This window comes from Entelurus aequoreus, linkage group LG17 (assembly GCF_033978785.1).
Source record: "Entelurus aequoreus isolate RoL-2023_Sb linkage group LG17, RoL_Eaeq_v1.1, whole genome shotgun sequence".
Classification (NCBI taxonomy): domain Eukaryota; kingdom Metazoa; phylum Chordata; class Actinopteri; order Syngnathiformes; family Syngnathidae; genus Entelurus; species Entelurus aequoreus.
This window is the reverse complement of record NC_084747.1, coordinates 8539403-8558711: the sequence shown is the minus strand read 5'-3', so window position 1 is coordinate 8558711 and position 19309 is coordinate 8539403. Positions and strand designations below refer to the sequence as shown.

The 19309-nt window shown below is 42.1% G+C and overlaps 2 pseudogenes; one reads left to right on the top strand and one right to left on the bottom strand.

Annotated features, from left to right (window-relative positions):
- Positions 1-10385, top strand: part of LOC133632089 (zinc finger protein Xfin-like) — a 30224-nt pseudogene extending 19839 nt beyond the window's left edge.
- LOC133632998 (5S ribosomal RNA) lies at positions 4685-4803 on the bottom strand (annotated as a pseudogene).
- Positions 10386-19309: the final 8924 nt, after the last annotated feature.

The following is a 19309-nucleotide window of genomic DNA, read 5'->3' as shown; positions in this document are numbered from 1 at the left end:
TATCGATAGAGCCCACATAATTTGGGAATAGCGCCATTACCGAAGGCAGTAGGCAAGCAAGAGTCATAGTTGTGACAGCATTAATTTTGCTCCTGCTAAAGCAGTAATTATTAGTAGCTTGTTGACAATGAGTCAGAACTTCGAATTTTATAAGGTAATGATCAGACATTTCTTTAGTGTACGAGAGTATCTTAACTTGGGAGGTGGTGACACCCCGGACAAGGACTCCATCTATCGTTTTACCCTTGTGATGCGTGGGTTGATTTATTATTTGTGTGAGACCACAGCTATCAATTATAGTCTGGAGCGCCACACACGGAGGGTCTGATGGGGTATTCAAATGGATATTAAAATCCCCCATTATAATTATATTATCTGCGTGCGTCACTAGATTAGCGACAAACTCTGAAAATTCACTGATAAAGTGTGAATAGGGCCCAGGGGGGGCGGTAGATAACAGCTAAGTGGAGAGGTAGCTGCGTGACAGACCCCAAAGTAAGCACCTAAAATGATTTACATGTATTACTTAGGTTAGGGGTAATGTTAAGGTTTTCATTGTATATTAGTGCAACTCCTCCACCCATTTTAAGGGGACGGGCAATATAAGCATTCGTATAGTTAGGAGGAGATGCCTCGTTAAGAGGGAAAAATTAATATAACCGGGTTATAAGGTGCACTATCGACTTTTGAGGGGAAGACAGGATTTCAAGTGGCCTTATAGTCCGGAAAATACAGTAATAACGTTTTGGGAAACAATGAAGTGTGCTTTAAATAATTTGAATAATATATTATTGATATGATGGGGATTTTCAGATTGTTTGCTTGGTGATGCGATAGATTGAACTCGTCGTTTGTTATGTTATGTTATCTTATTTTCATTTATTATGCGCCCCCCCAACCAACTGTTACATCAGCCGGAGTTGAGAAACAAAAAAACAGAAACATAGAATGAGACACACAAAGGAATCTAAAATAAACATTTAAGACACACAATGAACACATAAATCAAAAGTAATCTGCGGTAAAGAGGTGAGTGTCACAGCTCTGTATAACACAGTTTGAGAGGAACCCAAGGATGCAGACAAAAGGTGAGTTGAACAGTTCTTTACTGAAGTAGTACTCACAAAAAGGCGCTTCTCACTGGAGGGAACAAAAGGCGACGGTGCAAAAAGGAGAACTCAAAATGGGCACCGTGGAAAAAACAAAAACTAATACATAAAAATAGAACAAACTTGGGTCGGAGTTGCAAGACGTGCTACCGCCAGCGTAGACACCAAGCTGAATGGCACCGGGAGTGGCCAGAATGACAAGCTGCAAGAAACACGAAGCATGGAAGCCATCAGAAGTGGAGAGCCGAGGAGTGGAATCACCAAGTGCCACCCAGCTGCCAAGGTGCTGCTTAAATAGCATCAGGGTAAATTGGGAGCAGCTGTGCACGTCTCACAACTCCGCCCACAATGGGAACACAGGAACTCTAAGGGGAAGGAGAAATGAAGTTAAGGTCAACAAGGTCAACTGCACCAACAAAGGAAAACTGAATACAAACCACAAGGTGGCAGCAGGTGGTGACAGTGAGTTTTAAGCTGTGCTCTAAAAGAGTCCAGAGTGGTGGCGGACTTGATATTCAGAGGGAGCTTATTCCATAGCCTAGGTGCCATCACTGAGAAAGCACGGTCTCCCTTTGTCACTAGGTTTGACCGTGGGACCTTCAGGGTCATCTGGTTGTCAGATCTAAGGCAACGACCAAGCCTGGAGCTGGTAGGTTGGTCCAGGAGATCTTTGATGTAAGCTGGGGCGAGACCATTGAGCGCTTTGGATACATACGTGAGGATCTTAAATTTCACTCTGCGCTTCACTGGCAGCCAGTGAAGGGAGGAGAGGATGGGAGAAATGTGGTCCCTCATTTTTGTGCCTGTCACCAGCCTGGCAGCTGCATTTTGTACTAGCTGCATGCTATAGATGGTCTTGTCGGTGACCCCAGCATAGAGGGCATTGCAATAGTCCAGTCTGGAGAAGATGAGCATCAACACGACCCTCCGTAGGTCACTGGGGGAGAGGAAATACTTGATCTTGGCTATTGTGCGCAGTTGGAAAAAACAGGATTTCACCACAAATTTCACTTGCTTATCAAAGTTGAGGTCTGGGTCGAATATGACCCCAAGGTTTTTGACGTGGGGATTTCAAGAGTGGCCAAACTTCCCAAATTCTTTCTGATCTGACTGACCGAGGTGGAGTTGCTGAACAGAAGAATTTCACTCTTGGTGTCATTGAGCTGCAGGAAGCTTTGTGACATCCACTCCTTTATGTCCCGCAAGCAGTCTTTCAAAAGGTCCAGCCCAGAGGGATCGTCTGTCTTTAGTGGATGATAGATTTGAGTATTGTCAGCGTAGCAGTGAAAGACAATTTTATGGCGATGAATGACTTGGCTAAGGGGGAGCATGTAGATGGAGAACAGGATGGGACCCAGTATTGAGCCCTGAGGGACCCCACAGGTGAGGTTGGCACAGTGGGAGGTACGGTTGGCTATGTTCACAGATAAGGTTCTGTTGTTGAGGTAGGACGTAAACCAGGACAGGGCTGTGTTAGTGATGCCAACCCCATGTTGGAGGCAGTCCAGGAGATCAGTATGGTCTATAGTATCGAACGTTGCACTGAGGTCCAGGAAAACCAGTGCAGCACATTTCTCAGAGTCAGTGATGAGGAGAAGGTTGTTTAACACCTTCAAGAGGGCGGACTCGGTGCTGTGGTCGGCCCTAAATCTGGACCGAAATTTCTCCAGTATCTTGTTGTGTTGGAGATACGGCTGCAGCGGGCTGGGGACGGCCTTTTCTAACAGTTTAGACAGAAATGGTAATTTTGAGATGGGTCTGTAGTTGCTGGGGTGAGTGGGATCTAGGTTGGCTTTCTTAAGAAGGGGTTGGACCACTGCTTCTTTTAGGCATGATGGGACTATACCTGTGGCCAAGGAGCAGTTGACGATGGACAGTATGTGGGGACCTACTGCATCAAAAACCTCCTTAAGGAGGAGGGCAGGGACGGGGTCCTGAGGGGATGTGGCTGGTCTCAAGGCGGCGGCCATCTTAGAGAGGGATGAAATAGAGATGTAGCTGAACATGGAGAAAGTGGATGAGCATCTCAGAGTAACAGCTAAGTCCCGGGTGCAAGGTGGATGTTACTTCTGATGGTGTTTACTTTATCTGAGAAAAACAACAGAAACTCATCACACTTTGTAGGCGATGCATCCTGGATAACAGTGGTGGGAGGGCAAACAACAGAATTGATGATTCTGAATATAATTCTGGAGTTTGGAGCATTGGCAATGAGACTGGCAAATAACTTGTCTCTCTCAGCTTTAACCACCCTGTGGTAGCTCTTCTGTCTGTCCCTCAGTATCTCAAGAGAGACCTGCAGGACATCTTTCTTCCACCTCCGCTCCGCCTGTCTCCATGCTCTCCTCTCTGCTCTGGTGGTCTCGTTGAGCCAAGCCGTAGTCTTGGGTTTGGGCTTTTTCAGCTTGAGAGGGGCAATAGAGTCTATGCTTGTTTTGTGCAGTGCGCCTTAAATAATTTGAATAATATATTATTGATATGATGGGGATTTTCAGATTGTTTGCTTGGTGCTGCGATAGATTGAACACATCATTATTTGCCACCTCAGTAGAATGCATGTTCACGTCTGGTACAGTCACTACAGAACAAACATTGCGAGTTGTGTATACATCTACGAGAAATGCTCCGTGGGCAGGAATTTTCCAGCCTGGCGCTGGTTAGTTCTAGCTTAACTGACTCCTTACTCGGTTTAACAGACACTGTAATTGCCTGTGTCCGAGCTTGCTTAGGTGTAGTTAGTCAAGTGTGACTTAACCAGTAATCTATGTTTCTAGATAGAGTGATGGTGCCTTCCCGGTTAGGGTGAAGGCCGTCCCTCATCAGCAAGCCCGGTTTCCCCCAGAAAGACGGCCAATTATCAGTGAACGTTCTCTACAAAAACTAGCCAGCCGCTTGTTAAGCGAGACTAATCTGCTATAACTCTCATCATTGCCTCTCGCAGGCAGGAGGCCAGAGACAAGTACTCGATACCTGACATCTTTCTAGCAAGATTACAAGTCCTAGCTATGTTCCTCTTTGTAATCTCTGACTGGCTCATCCTAGTGTCATTGGAGCCAACGTGTACAACTACGTTTGCGTAGCTATAGTGGTGCAATTGGCCTGTGGTACAAGTTTACTAGGCCTGCTGCGAGTTAGCTTCCGAAGATTAGCTTCAATGTCAGGTGCTCTGACTCTGGGAATACACTTAATTATGGCTGGTTTGCTAAGCTGTTTGTTTCGGGCGATGGAGACCCCTATGACTAAGGGCGCCCGGTAGCCTGGGGTGTAGGACTAGCTAAAGGGCTGAATCTATTACGCGTCTCAACCGGTTCACCTTTGCTTGTAGGCCGCTTAGGGCTGCTACAAACTGGGCTAGTCAGCTCGCTACAGCTAGTGTCCGCCACGTCTAAAGTTACGAAATGACTCTGCTCTAGTTGGCGGACAAGGTCCTCTAGTAGGGCCAACCTATCCATGAGAACGGTGCACGAAGAGCAGGGAGACATACTCACGTTGTTTCTTTCACCGAGTCAAGTTATTGCTGTCTTCGGTGGTTGCAACTTGTGGCAGCAGGTTCCTACAGACCGTTGCCGTGCTCAAGCTTACAGCACCTGGTATTCCCAGGCTGTCTCCCATCCAAGTACTAACCAGGCCCGACCCTCCTTACCTTCCGAGATCGGACGAGATCAGGCGTGCTCAAGGTAGTAATGCTGTAAGTCATTAGTTGACTGCTAATTGGGCAGTTTTAACTGCGCTAATATTTGGCATCAAACTAAGCAGCTGTGTGTGCGTCTACGTATCTACATGTGCACAGCAGGGGAGCTGGTTAACTTATGAGAGTAGTATGTGTGTTTGTGAGAATGTCAACGTGTTGTCTGAGTGACGTCAGTGAGTGAGCGGGCGAGTAAAGAGAGAGCAGCAGGACAGGTGTAACAACTACATTATGCCTGTCACTATTTAAAGGCCTACTGAAATGATTTTTTTAAATTCAAACGGGGATAGCAGATCTATTCTATGTGTCATACTTGATCATTTTGCGATATTGCCATATTTTTGCTGAAAGGATTTAGTATAGAACAACGACGATAAAGATCGCAACTTTTGGTATCTGATAAAAAAAAGGCTTGCCCCTACCGGAAGTAGCGTGACGTAGTCGGGTGAACATATCCGCAAAGTTCCCTATTGTTTACAATGATGGCCGCCAGAAGTGAGAGAGATTCGGACCGAGAAAGTGACGATTTCCCCATTAATTTGAGCGAGGATGAAAGATTTGTGGATGAGGAAAGTGCAAGTGAAGGACTAATGGGGAGTGGAAGCGATTCAGATAGGGAAGATGCTGTGAGAGCCGGGGGTGACCTGATATTCAGCTGGGAATGACTACAACAGTAAATAAACACAAGACATATATATACCGTATTTCCTTGAATTGGCGCAGGGAATATAGTATTCGCACGTCTAGAATTACTGCCGGGTCAAACTCGTTTCTCAAAATAATTAACGCATGCTTGGCCTTATCGCCGGTTTATTATTGAAGCTGGATCAAATTCGTTTCGCAAAATATTAATTTTATTATCGCATGTCTATAATTTTCGCCGGGTCAAACTCGTTTCGCAAAAATATTTAGCATATGGCTAGAACTTCCACCGGGTCAAATTCGTTACGTCACGAGTGACGCATCTGTCCTCCTTTTCAAAATGGAGGAAGCTGATTTCAGTAGTTTACAATCGCACAAAGGAAAAAAGATAAAGAGCTTTTCAGTAGGATTTAAGGTTCAAGCTATTGAATACCGGTACAGTATGCTAAAGAGAACAGTAAGCAGCTATGTTTTATTAATATACCGTAGCTGCGTGTGTGAAATACTGTATAAGTCATTAAATCACTCCCGCCTCCTGGTGGTAGAGGGCGCTAGTGATCCTTCTTGCGACTTCCTGTACTGCAGAAGAAGTGAACACACGCAGCAAGAGATTTATTTTTTCCCTCTGCCTGAACTTCTAACATGGAGGATCACATACAGGTATCTAAAATAAAACAGTTTTCTAAACTGGACTTTCAATCGAAGCAGGAGGTAATAATTAAAGGAATATCTCCATCGAAACAGAGACTTTTAAAACTGAAGAAAGAAAACAAGGAAGACTTCTATAAACAAGTTATCGATGCTTTTGGTCAGAAGGAGCTGCAAATGGACTCCATTTATAAGTACAGGTAAGACCATAATAACGTTTTTGTTAATTAAATGTGCTTTTCATGATGGTATGCTTACATCACACTCAAAGCGCACGCCTAAATTTTATGGATTCCTTTTAAACGCCGGAGTGAGAAGAGGTTTTAAAATAATTACCGCATGCACGGCCATCCCGCCGGTTTCCGGTAAACGCAGGTGTGACAGGAGGTTTTAAATTAATTAACGCCCCTGCGGCTATTCAAGGAAATACGGTACTCTATTAGCCACAACACAACCAGGCTTATATTTAATATGCCACAAATTAATCCCGCATAACAAACACCTAGGTGTTTTTTATGCTAGCTCCTAGCTACTTGCTACTAGCTCGAGCTAGTTATAGCAAGCGATCAAATGTTTGGAAGCGTACTCACGGTATCGCGTTTGTGTATCCAAATCAAAGTCCTCCTGGTAAGAGTCTCTGTTGTCCGAGTTCTTCGATCTTGACTGCATCTTTCGGGAATGTAAACGAATGAAACACCGACTGTGTTGTGTTGCTGACTTCCCTCGCAAAATACTCCGCTTCGCACCGACAACTTTCTTCTTTGCTTGCTCAGCTTCTTTCTCCATAATGCAATGAACAAATTGCAAAAGATTCACCAACACAGATGTCCAGAATACTGTGGAATAATGAGATGAAAACAGAGCTATTTCGTATTGGCTTCAATGGGGAAGCCATACCTGTGTTCTACTGGCTACGTCGCGCGCATACGTCATCCTCCAAAGGAATTTTCAACCGGAAGTTTAGCGGGGAATTTAAAATTGCAATTTATAAGTTAACCCGGCCGTATTGGCATGTGTTGCAATGTTCAGATTTCATAATTGATGTATAAACTATCAGACTGCGTGGTCGCTAGTAGTGGCTTTCAGTAGGCCTTTAAACTCCTTGTGCAGATCTGAATGCTTGTTATTTAAATGTTGACCTAAGTCTGAAGCAAAAGTGGTAATACTAATCACCACATTTGGCGAGGCGTGTTTTAAAGCAGCGGTTGTGAGAGTAGTGTTGGTGTGTGTGCACCTTTAAGAGTGGCAGTATGTGGGGTAAGTGAGTGGGCGAGTAAGGAGAGGTAGTGGTAGCATGTGCAGGAGTGTTAATAGCATGGTGGATGTCCGGTTGTGCCCTGTGGAAATAATAAATAAAGTGAGCAAGCTGTAACTAATCGACGGCCTCGTCCTTCCGACCAAAGAGCGGAGCTTTATGGACCCAGTGTTACCCCCGACACAACATGGTTGCCTTTGTTCCTCTCCACGATGTAATTGCTTGTTTGCACTTTTTGTGTGCGTTTTGACACACTCAACATCATGCGCCTCGGCTCTGTAGTCACCGCCGCACAGTGGCATTCAGATGAAAGAACGGTACCGGTACTTTTCAAAGGTGGTATAGTACCGATTTCAATTGATTAGTACCACGATACTTTATTAGTAGCAGTATACTGTACAACCCTACTACACACACATACAGTACATACAAGAAAGTGTGTTTTTGTTGTTTGTGTCTTGCAGACGTCCAGCAGCTGATCGGTAATCCAGAAGAAGTTTCCCCTCAGTTAGGGGGGAGCTCCAATTTGAAGCAGGAGACTCCACAACCACCCTGCATTAAAAAGGAAGAGGAGGAACTCTGCATCACTCAGGAGGGAGAGTGTCTTCTAGGACGAGAGGAAGCTGATTACACCAAGTTTCCACTGAGTATTCTCTCTGTGAAGACTGAAGATGATGAAGAGAAACCACAAGTAGACAACCTCTTAGCTCCACTATCAGATAGTGAGGCTGAAGACGAGGTTGAAGAACCTTTGAGCAGCGATACAGACTGTGAAGGTGATATGAGGACTCACACTGACAACAAACACTCTGAATGCTCTACAAAGAAGAGCGGTAAAACATGTTTGAGCTGCTCAGTTTGTGGTCAAAGTTTTACTACAAAGTGCAATTTGACTCAACACATGAGAACGCACACAGGTGAAAAACCATTTAATTGTTCAGTTTGTGGCAACAGCTTTTCTCAAAATAGCAAGTTGACTCAACACATGAGAACACACACAGGTGAAAAACCATTTAATTGTTCAGTTTGTGGCAAAAGCTTTTCTGTTAAGTGCAATTTGACTGAACACATGAAAACACACACGGGTGAAAAACCATTTAATTGTTTAGTTTGTGGAAAAAGCTTTTCTCAAAATAGCCATTTGACTCAACACACGAGAACACACACAGGTGAAAAACATTTTAATTGTTCAGTTTGTGGCAAAAGCTTTTCTCAAAATAGCTGGTTGACTCAACACATGAGATCACACACTGGTGAAAAACCATTTAATTGTTCAGTTTGTGGAAAAAGCTTTTCTGTTAAGTGCAGTTTGATTAAACACATGAGAACACACACGGGTGAAAAACCTTTTAATTGTTCAGTTTGTGGAAAAAGCTTTTCTCAAAATAGCTATTTGACTCAGCACATGAGAACACACACAGGAGAAAAAACATTTAATTGTTCAGTTTGTAGCAAAAACTTTTCTCAAAATTGCAGTTTGACTGAACACATGAGAACACACACAGGTGAAAAACCATTTAATTGTTCAGTTTGTAGCAAAAGCTTTTCTCAAAATTGCAGTTTGACTAAACACATGAGAACACACACAGGTGAAAAACCATTTAAATGTTCAGTTTGTTTCAAGAACTTTTCTCAAAATGTCAATTTGACTCAACACATGAGAACACACACAGGTGAAAAACCATTTTATTGTTCAGTTTGTGGCAAAAGTTTTTCTCAAAATAGCCATGTGACTCAACACATGAAAACACACACAGGTGAAAAAACATTTAATTGTTCAGTTTGTGGCAAAAGCTTTTCTCAAAATGTCAATTTGACTCAACACATGAGAACACACAAGTGAAAAACCATTTAATTGTTCAGTTTGTGGCAAAAGCTTTTCTCAAAATAGCTATTTGAGTCGACACATGAGAACACACAAGTGAAAAACCATTTTATTGTTCAGTTTGTGGCAAAAGCTTTTCTCAAAATAGCTATTTGAGTCGACACATGAGAACACACACAGGTGAAAAACCATATAAATGTTCAGTCTGTGGCAAAAGCTTTTGTCAAAATTGCAGTTTGACTGATCACATGAGAACGCACAAAGGTGAAAAACATTTTGCTGTTCAGTTTGTGGCAAAATCTTTTATCGAAATACCTCTTTGACTCAACACATAAGAACACAAAGGTGAAAAACGATTTAATTGTTCAGTTTGTGGTAAAAGCTTTTCTCGAAATTGCAGTTTGACTGAACACATGAGAACACACACAGGTGAAAAACCATTTAATTGTTCAGTTTGTGGCGAAAGTTTTTCTCAAAATTGCTGTTTAACGCGACACATGAGAACACACACAGGTGAAAAACCATATAAATGCTCAGTTTGTGGCAACAACTTTTATTGAAATACCTATTTGACTCAACACATGAGAACACTCACAGGTAAAAAAAAAACATTTAATTGTTCAGTTTGTGGTATAAAATTGTCTCAAAACTGCAATTTGACTCAACACATGAGAACACACACACAAGTGAAAAACCATTTAGTGTTAGTGTGCTGTAAAAGGTTCCCACATAATGCAGACGCAGTAAAACACATAAGAACACACAAGGGAAAATAACCAATTAGCTGTTTAGTTTGTGGTATGTTGCTCATATGTGGTGACATCCACCCTACCCAGGACCTCCTCACTGCTTCTTTCACAAATATCTGAGGTATTCATACAAACTTGGAATAGTTGAAGCATAATCTTATCCACTCATGACCCCATGTCTTCTCTGTATCTGAAACCTTCCTGAACAGTAAGATAGATGATGCTTCAAGTGCTTGGTTACTCCTTCTTCAGTCCAGGGACCTGGGGCCTCATGTGTCAAGTTTGTGCACGCTCAAAAACCTGCACTACACCCTTTTTCACTGCAAAGTTGAGATGTATCAAAACTGACGTTGACGCATAAGTGATGCTGGGTAACTGTTTGCATAACAAACTGCCAACTTTTACTCCTCAGACTGATTGATGTGCAAATCAGAGACTTATGAACAATTAACCCCCAACACCCACAATCCAAACCCCACCTCCCTCGACATTCGGGCATAACAGGTTCAATCCGGCCCGTGAGATGAGTTTGCAAAGATTAAAATTCCGCTGCATTTTAAATGAAAGAAACTGCTGTTCTAAAAGTGTCCACTGGATGTTGCAATAGTAATTCTGTTAGGCAAGCAAATAGCATAGCAAGTATACCAAGCAAGAGGTAGACGGTAAAGCGGGGCTGTGACTCCTCCCCCTCCACCCAACATAAAACAGAAGTAAAATAAGCAATCAGTAACCCCACTTAAAATGCAGCATGAGACACTGCACACTGATATAGTTCTGTGAAAATGATTGTCTTCTGTGCAAATGTAAAGAAAGTGAACAGTGTGTGATTTACTGCAATACTGTCAGTCTTTTCACTTTTTATTTGTGCTTTGTTGAAATTGTTCACACATTGCACAGCTTTTATTTTTCTATCAATACACATTATGTCTAGAAGACAGGAAGTAACTCAACACTCTTGAATAGTTTCTACCTCAGTGTGTATGGTTTGTTGAGTTAGCACAGGATTAATATGTGGAAATGACAAATGAGGTAGTTGATACATAGAATAGTTTTTATTCATGCTTTATTTTGTTTTTTGTTCAATCCTAGATGGGTTGTGACTTAAAGTTTAAAGGCCTACTGAATGCCACTACTACCGACCACACAGTCTGATAGTTTATATATCAATGATGAAATCTTAACATTGCAACACATGCCAATACGGCCGGGTTAACTTATAAAGTGCAATTTTAAATTTCCCGGGAAACTTCCGGTTGAAAACGTCTATGTATGATGACGTTTGCGCGTGACGTCAATGATTGAAGCGGAAGTATTCGGACACATTGTATCTCAATACAAACAGCTCTGTTTTCATCGCAAAATTCCACAGCATTCTGGACATCTGTGTTGGTGAATCTTTTGCAATTTGTTTAATGAACAATGAAGACTGCAAAGAAGAAAGCTGTAGGTGGGATCGGTGTATTAGCGGCTGGCTGCAGCAACACAACCAGGAGGACTTTGACTTGGATAGCAGACAAGCTATCGGACGCTGGCTGCCGACAGCATTGATGATTGGGTGAAGTCCTTTGTCGCGCCGTCGATCACTAGAACGCAGGTGAGCACGGGTGTTGATGAGGAGATGAGGGCTGGCGTAGGTGAATAGCTAATGTTTTTAGCATAGCTCTGTCAAGGTCCTGTAGCTAAGTTAGCTTCAATGGCGTCGTTAGCAACAGCATTGTTAGGCTTCATCCGGCGGTACAGCATTAACCGTGTGGTTACAGGTCCAGAGGTTGGTAGTATTGTTGATCTTCTGTCTATCCTTCCAGTCAGGGGCTTATTTCTTTTTTTTTTATCTGCAGTTAAGCCCAATGCTATCATGTTAGCTCCGAAGCTAAAGTGCTTCACTGAGGTATTGTCGTGGAGATAAAAGTCACTGTGAATGTCCATTTTGCGTTCTCGACTCTCATTTTCAAGAGGATATAGTATCAGAGGTGGTTTAAAATACAAATCCGTGATCCACAATAGAAAAAGGAGAGAGTGTGGAATCCAATGAGCCAGCTTGTACCTAAGTTGCAATCAGAGCGAAAAAAGATACGTCCTGCCCTGCACTCTAGTCTTTCACTCTCACGTTCCTCATCCACGAATCTTTCATCTTCGCTCAAATTAATGGGGTAATCGTCACTTTCTCGGTCCGAATCTCTCTCGCTCCATTTTAAACAATGGGGAATTGTGAGGAATACTAGCTCCTGTGACGTCACGCTACTTCCGGTACAGGCAAGGCTTTTTTTTATCAGCGACCAAAAGTTGCCAACTTTATCGTCGATGTTCTCTACTAAATCCTTTCAGCAAAAATATGGCAATATCGCGAAATGATCAAGTATGACACATAGATTGGATCTGCTATCCCCGTTTAAATAAGAAAATTTCATTTCAGTAGGCCTTTAATTGCTTTGTAAAACACTGAGATTAAGTCTAAGTTCATTGTGTTCTTCAAGGTGTTTTTGAAAATGCACAATTTTATTTTCCTCAGAATGTTTAACTCAGTTGAAGTGTTTTGTCAAGAGGTTTATTTGTGATATGTACATTTTCCGAATGTGCTTCTATTTTGGGCCAAAGTAAAATAAAGAAAATAATCTGAAGTTGTTGAGTCGTATTTTACCATGATTTTACCCGTCCCGCCCACGTGGAAATAGATTTTCCTCCATGCGGCCCCTGAGCTAAAATGAGTTTGACACCCCTGCTGTAATGTGACTCATGTGAGCAGGTTACTGTATAAACACATTTTGTTATAAGTTATAAAAATGTGTTCAGTTCTCAGAGACACATCAATGTCAGGCTGACAATCGCTCTTCCGCTTTCTCCAAACACGAGAACAAAGCAGCTCCTACTGACTTGTGATTGGTCAGACCGTGCCCATCTTAATCACATGGCTCATTTCAATATAATAAATTGCAATGTAACACAATTGAATATCTTATATGCTCAGACAGTAATGTGTTTATATAAGTTTAGATTGTGTTATGATGTTTGTAATGGGGAAAGACGTTAATGTGTCTTGTTTTCATGTTTGCATTTAAGATAGTTGACATTTAGCATGATAGCTGTTAACTGGTGATTAGTGATGTTAAGTGCCTAAGATGGTAGTTATTGATTAGCAGTGTGATGAGGGCTTTCTGCTGGTGAGTGATTAGCACTACAGTTAGAGCCACCTATCGCTAGGTAGAAATGAGCAGTTTCACCAACATTTTTATGTGAAACCATATTACTAACTGTCTGGTGTTTTACAGGATTCATGGAAGTTTATTGTCATAGCAGCACACGATACACATGAGATGGCACACAATTTAGTAGCACGTGAACAATAGGATTGGTCCTGGTGGAGATCTACACTCTTAGTGCTTTTCTTCTTTATTCAGAGTAATCATTTGACTTTCTAAAGGTTTTTAACTAAAACAACTAAGTGGGTTGAAAAATATTTTGGTGTTTCTTGTAGTATTTAAAATGTAGGATTTTTTTCCTTCGATGTTTGCCCTTTTTCTGGTTTGAACAACAGCCATGGAAAAAGTCTGTGCATGTGCTTGTATATATATATTTTTTATTTTCAAAGAGTTTCCTTTATTTGATGATAGATACATTTGTCAACCATTGTTTTAAAACAAGATTAAAAGGCCTTTATTTTGAAAAACCATTGCTGTGGAGTAGGAAACGGAAGTGGCGGGCTTCTAGCGCATGCGCAAAGTACGTGAAGCGGAGCAAAAAGACGAAGACCGCATGCTATGGTTGTTCGGAGATTCTTCGAATTCACGATCTTAAAGTCATATGATTCACAGCAAATATAGCAACAAATATCTCAATTGGTATTTTCCAAAGCTACGAAACGTGCATTGAGTTTGGAGCGATATGTGAAGTGAAGATTGAAGACGTGATAGAAGATGGACGACTACTGCTATGCTAAGATGGCGACGTCCGCTAAAAGAGAACATGAAAGAGAATCAGCGCCACCAACTTCCAGCAAATCACCAACGGAGATAAAGACGAAAGATGAAGGTGAGTGACTTGAAGTTTGGTCATTTGAAAACTATTTTAAGCCCTTTAAAGTCGAAATGAGCCGACCTTGTTGAAGAACGTAAAGAAAGAGCCGCCATGACTGTTAGCTTGAAGAAGGCAGTGGAGTTCACATCAGAGGAGATGAAAGAATGCAAAAGTCAAATGAAGAAAGTGGAAGAGCAAAACAAGCGCTTGTGTAAAGAAAATAATGATGTGAAAGAAGAGATGTTGGGGAAGAGTAAGAGATGTGAAGAGAAGACTGGACCACATGTCTACATCAACGTGCAGAGGATTGGAGGTCATAAAGAACAAGAATAATTTCATTACTGTCAACTTTTGATTGGGAAGTTCAAAGTTACCAAAGAAAATGTAAATCATTTGCATTCTTGGTATGCGCCTTGTTAGAATATTGTATAAAGTAAACACTTAATACACCCTGTAGTTTTAAACTTAAACTAGTTGATGAAGTACAAACCCCGTTTCCATATGAGTTGGGAAATTGTGTTAGATGTAAATATAAACGGAATACAATGATTTGCAAATCCTTTTCAACCCATATTCAGTTGAATGCACTACAAAGACAACATATTCAATGTTCAAACTCATAAATGTAATTTTTTTTTTGCAAATAATAATTAACTTAGAATTTCATGGCTGCAACACGTGCCAAAGTAGTTGGGAAAGGGCATGTTCACCACTGTGTTACATGGCCTTTCCTTTTAACTACACTCAGTAAAGGTTTGGGAACTGAGGAGACACATTTTTGAAGCTTCTCAGGTGGAATTCTTTCCCATTCTTGCTTGATGTACAGCTTAAGTTGTTCAACAGTCCGGGGGTCTCCCTTGTGCTATTTTAGGCGCCACACATTTTCAATGGGAGACAGGTCTGGACTACAGGCAGGCCAGTCTAGTACACACACTCTTTTACTATGAAGCCACGTTGATGTAACACGTGGCTTGGCATTGTCTTGCTGAAATAAGCAGGGGCGTCCATGATAACGTTACTTGGATGGCAACATATGTTGCTCCAAAAGCTGTATGTACCTTTCAGCATTAATGGTGCCTTCACAGATGTGTAAGTTACCCATGTCTTGGGCACTAATACACCCCCATACCATCACACATGCTGGCTTTTACACTTTGCGCCTATAACAATCCGGATGGTTCTTTTCCTCTTTGGTCCGGAGGACACGACGTCCACAGTTTCCAAAACCAATTTCAAATGTGGACTCGTCAGACCACAGAACACTTTTCCACTTTGTATCAGTCCATCTTAGATGAGCTCAGGCCCAGCGAAGTCGAGGGCGTTTCTGGGTGTTGTTGATAAATGGTTTTCGCCTTGCATAGGAGAGTTTTAACTTGCACTTACAGATGTAGTGATCAACTGTAGTTACTGACAGTGGGTTTCTGAAGTGTTCCTGAGCCCATGTGGTGATATCCTTTACACACTGATGTCGCTTGTTGATGCAGTACAGCCTGAGGGATGGAAGGTCACGGGCTTAGCTGCTTACGTGCAGTGATTTCTCCACATTCTCTGAACCCTTTGATGATATTACGGAGCGTAGATGGTGAAATCCCTAAATTCCTTGCAATAGCTGGTTGAGAAAGGTTTTTCTTAAACTGTTCAACAATTTGCTCACGTATTTGTTGACAAAGTGGTGACCCTCGCCCCATCCTTGTTTGTGAATGACTGAGCATTTCATGGAATCTACTTTTATACCCAATCATGGCACCCACCTGTTCCCAATTAGCCTGTTCACCTGTGGGATGTTCCAAATAAGTGTTTGGTGAGCATTCCTCAACTTTATCAGTATTTATTGCCACCTTTCCCAACTTCTTTGTCACGTGTTGCTGGCATCAAATTCTAAAGTTAATGATTATTTGCAACAACAAAAAAAGTTTATCAGTTTGAACATCAAATATGTTGTCTGTAGCATATTCAACTGAATATGGGTTGAAAATGATTTGCAAATCATTGTATTCCGTTTATATTTACATCTAACACAATTTCCCAACTCATATGGAAACGGGGTTTGTACTATTTTAGTTGACTTCATCTGGCGTCAGGCTGTCGCCGGCCGGTATATATAAATATAATATGTGTATATATATTAAATGGTAAATGGGTTATACTTGTATAGTGCTTGTCTACCTTCAAGGTACTCAAAGCGCTTTGACACTATTTCCACATTCACACACACATTCACACACTGATGGCTGGAGCTGCCATGCAAGGCGCTAACCATGACCCATCAGGAGCAAGGTCTTGCTCAGGGACACAACGGACGGGACTCGGATGGCGGAAGCTGGGGATCGAACCGGGAACCCTCAAGTTGCTGGCACAGCCGCTCTACCAACCGAGCCACGCCGTCCCATCCAACCATCTTCTTCTGCTTATCCGTGGTCAGGTCGCGGGGACAGCAGCCTAAGCAGAGAAGCCCAGACTTCCCTCTCCCCAGCCACTTTGTCCAGCTCCTCCCGGGGGATCCCGAGGCGTTCCCAGGACCAGCCAGTAGACATAGTCTTCCCAACATGTCTTGGGTCTTCCCCGTGGCCTCCTACCGGTTGGACGTGCCCTAAACACCTCCCCTGACCAGATGCCCGAACCACCTCATCTGGTTCCTCTCCATGTGGCTTTACTTTGAGTTCTTCACAGATGGCAGAGCTTCTCACCCTATCTCTAAGGGAGAGCCCCGCCACCCGGCGGAGGAAACTCATTTCGGTCACTTGTACCCGTGATCTTGTCCTTTCGGTCATAATCCAAAGCTCATGACCATAGGTGAGGATGGGAACGTAGATTGACCGGTAAATGGAGATCTTTGCCTTCTGGCTCAGCTCCTTCTTCAATACGTTCGCATTACTGAAGACACCACACCGTGAACAAGACTCCGAGGTACTTGAACTCCTCCCCTTGGGGCAAGATCTCCTCCCCAACCCGGAGATGATACTCCACCCTTTTCTGGGTGAGAACCATGGACTCGGACTTGGAGGTGCTGATTCTCATCCCAGTCGCTTCACACTCGGCTGCGAACAGATCCAGTGAGAGCTGAAGATCCTGGCCAGGTGAAGCCATCAGAACCACATCATCTGCAAAAAGCAGAGACCTAATCCTGCAGCCACCAAACCAGATCCCCTCAACACCCTGGCTGTACCTAGAAATTCTGTCCATAAAAGTTATGAACAGAATGGGCGACAAAGGGCAGCCTTGGCGGAGTCCAACCCTCACTGGAAACGCCATTAATATTATGTATAGTATATCATTATATGTGTATATATACATGAATACACACATATGTATGGGCTATATATATATATATATATATATATATATATATATATATATATATATATATATATATATATATATATATATATATATATATATATATGTAGATGTTACTTTACATGTTTAGCCAAATGTGACCCTCAAGTCAAAAAGTTTAGAGACCCCTGCACTGGCCTTTCTAGAGCTTTTCAGCTCTTTAGTATTCAAACCATTACTGCATTTAAACATGTTCTACAACCTGTCACTATTTACACTTCACGCACCCTCTTTATTAACTAGTAGAATTGTCCTTTGTTGCCTTTCTTCCTCTCCACCATGTTATTGCTTGTATGCACTTTGTGTGTGCGTTTTGACACACTCAACATCATGCGCCTCGGCTCTGTAGTCACCGCCGCACAGCAGCATTCAGATGAAAGAACGGTACCGGTACTTTTCAAAGGTGCTATAGTACCGATTTCAATTGATACTTTATTAGTAGCAGTATACTGTACAACCCTACTACACACACATACAGTACATAGAAGAAAGTGTGTTTTTGTTGTTTGTGTCTTGCAGACGTCCAGCAGCTGATCGGTAATCCAGAAGAAGTTTCCCCTCAGTTAGGGGGGAGCTCCACTTTGAAGCAGGAGACTCCACAACCACCCTGCATTAAAAAGGAAGAGGAGGAACTCTGCATCACTCAGGAGGGAGAGTGTCTTCTAGGACGAGAGGAAGCTGATTACACCAAGTTTCCACTGAGTATTCTCTCTGTGAAGACTGAAGATGATGAAGAGAAACCACAAGTAGACAACATATTAGCTCCACTATCAGATAGTGAGGCTGAAGACCAGGTTGAAGAACCTTTGAGCAGCGATACAGACTGTGAAGGTGATATGAGGACTCACACTGACATCAAACACTCTGAATGCTCTACAAAGAAGAGAGGTAAAACATGTTTGAGCTGCTCAGTTTGTGCTGAAAGTTATACTAAAAAGAGCCAATTAACTCGGCACATGAGAACACACACAGGTGAAAAACCATTTAATTGTTTAGTTTGTGGCAAAAGCTTTTCTCAAAATAGCTATTTGACTCAACACAATAGAATACACACAGGAGAAAAAACCTTTCACTGTTCAATTTGTGGTAAAAACTATTATTTTAAGAGCCGTTTGACTCGACACATGAGAACACACACAGGTGAAAAACCATTCAGTTGTTCAATTTGTGGCAAAAGCTTTTCTCGAAAATGTGGTTTGACTCAACACATGAGAACACACACAGGTGAAAAACCATTCATTTGTTCAGTTTGTGGCAAAAGCTTTTCTCAAAATTGTGGTTTGACTGAACACATGAGAATACACACAGGTGAAAAACCATGTAAGTGTTCAGTTTGTGGCACAACATTTTCTGTTAAGAAGAGGTTGACTGAACACATGAGAACGCACACTGGTGAAAAACCATTTATGTGTTCAGTATGTGGCACAACATTTTCTGTTAAGAAGAGGTTGACTGAACACATGAGAACACACACAGGTGAAAAACCATTTAATTGTTCCATTTGTGGCAAAGGCTTTTCTGTTAAGAGGAATTTGACTCAACACATGAGAACACACTCTGGACTAAGACCATTTAATTGTTTAGTTTGTGGGAAAAGCTTTCCTAATAACAGCTCTTTGTGTCTACACATGAGAACACACAGAGGTGAAAAACCATTTACTTGTTCAGTGTGCTGTAAAAGGTTCACACGTAATACAGACGCAGTAAAACACATAAAAACACACAGGGGAAAATAAAAAATGTAATTGTTCAGTTTGTGGCAACAGCTTTTCGAAAAATGGCTCTTTGACTCAACACATGAGAACACACACAGGAGAAATACCATTTAACTGTTAAATTTGTGGCAAAGGCTTTTCTGTTAAGAGGAATTTGACTCAACACATGAGAACACACACTGGACTAAGACCATTTAACTGTTCAGTTTGTGGCAAAAGCTTTCCTCATAACGGCTCTTTGTGGCGGCACATGAGAACACACGCTGGAGAAAAACCATTTATTTGTTCAGTGTGCTGTAAAAGGTTCACACATAATGCAGACGCAGTAAAA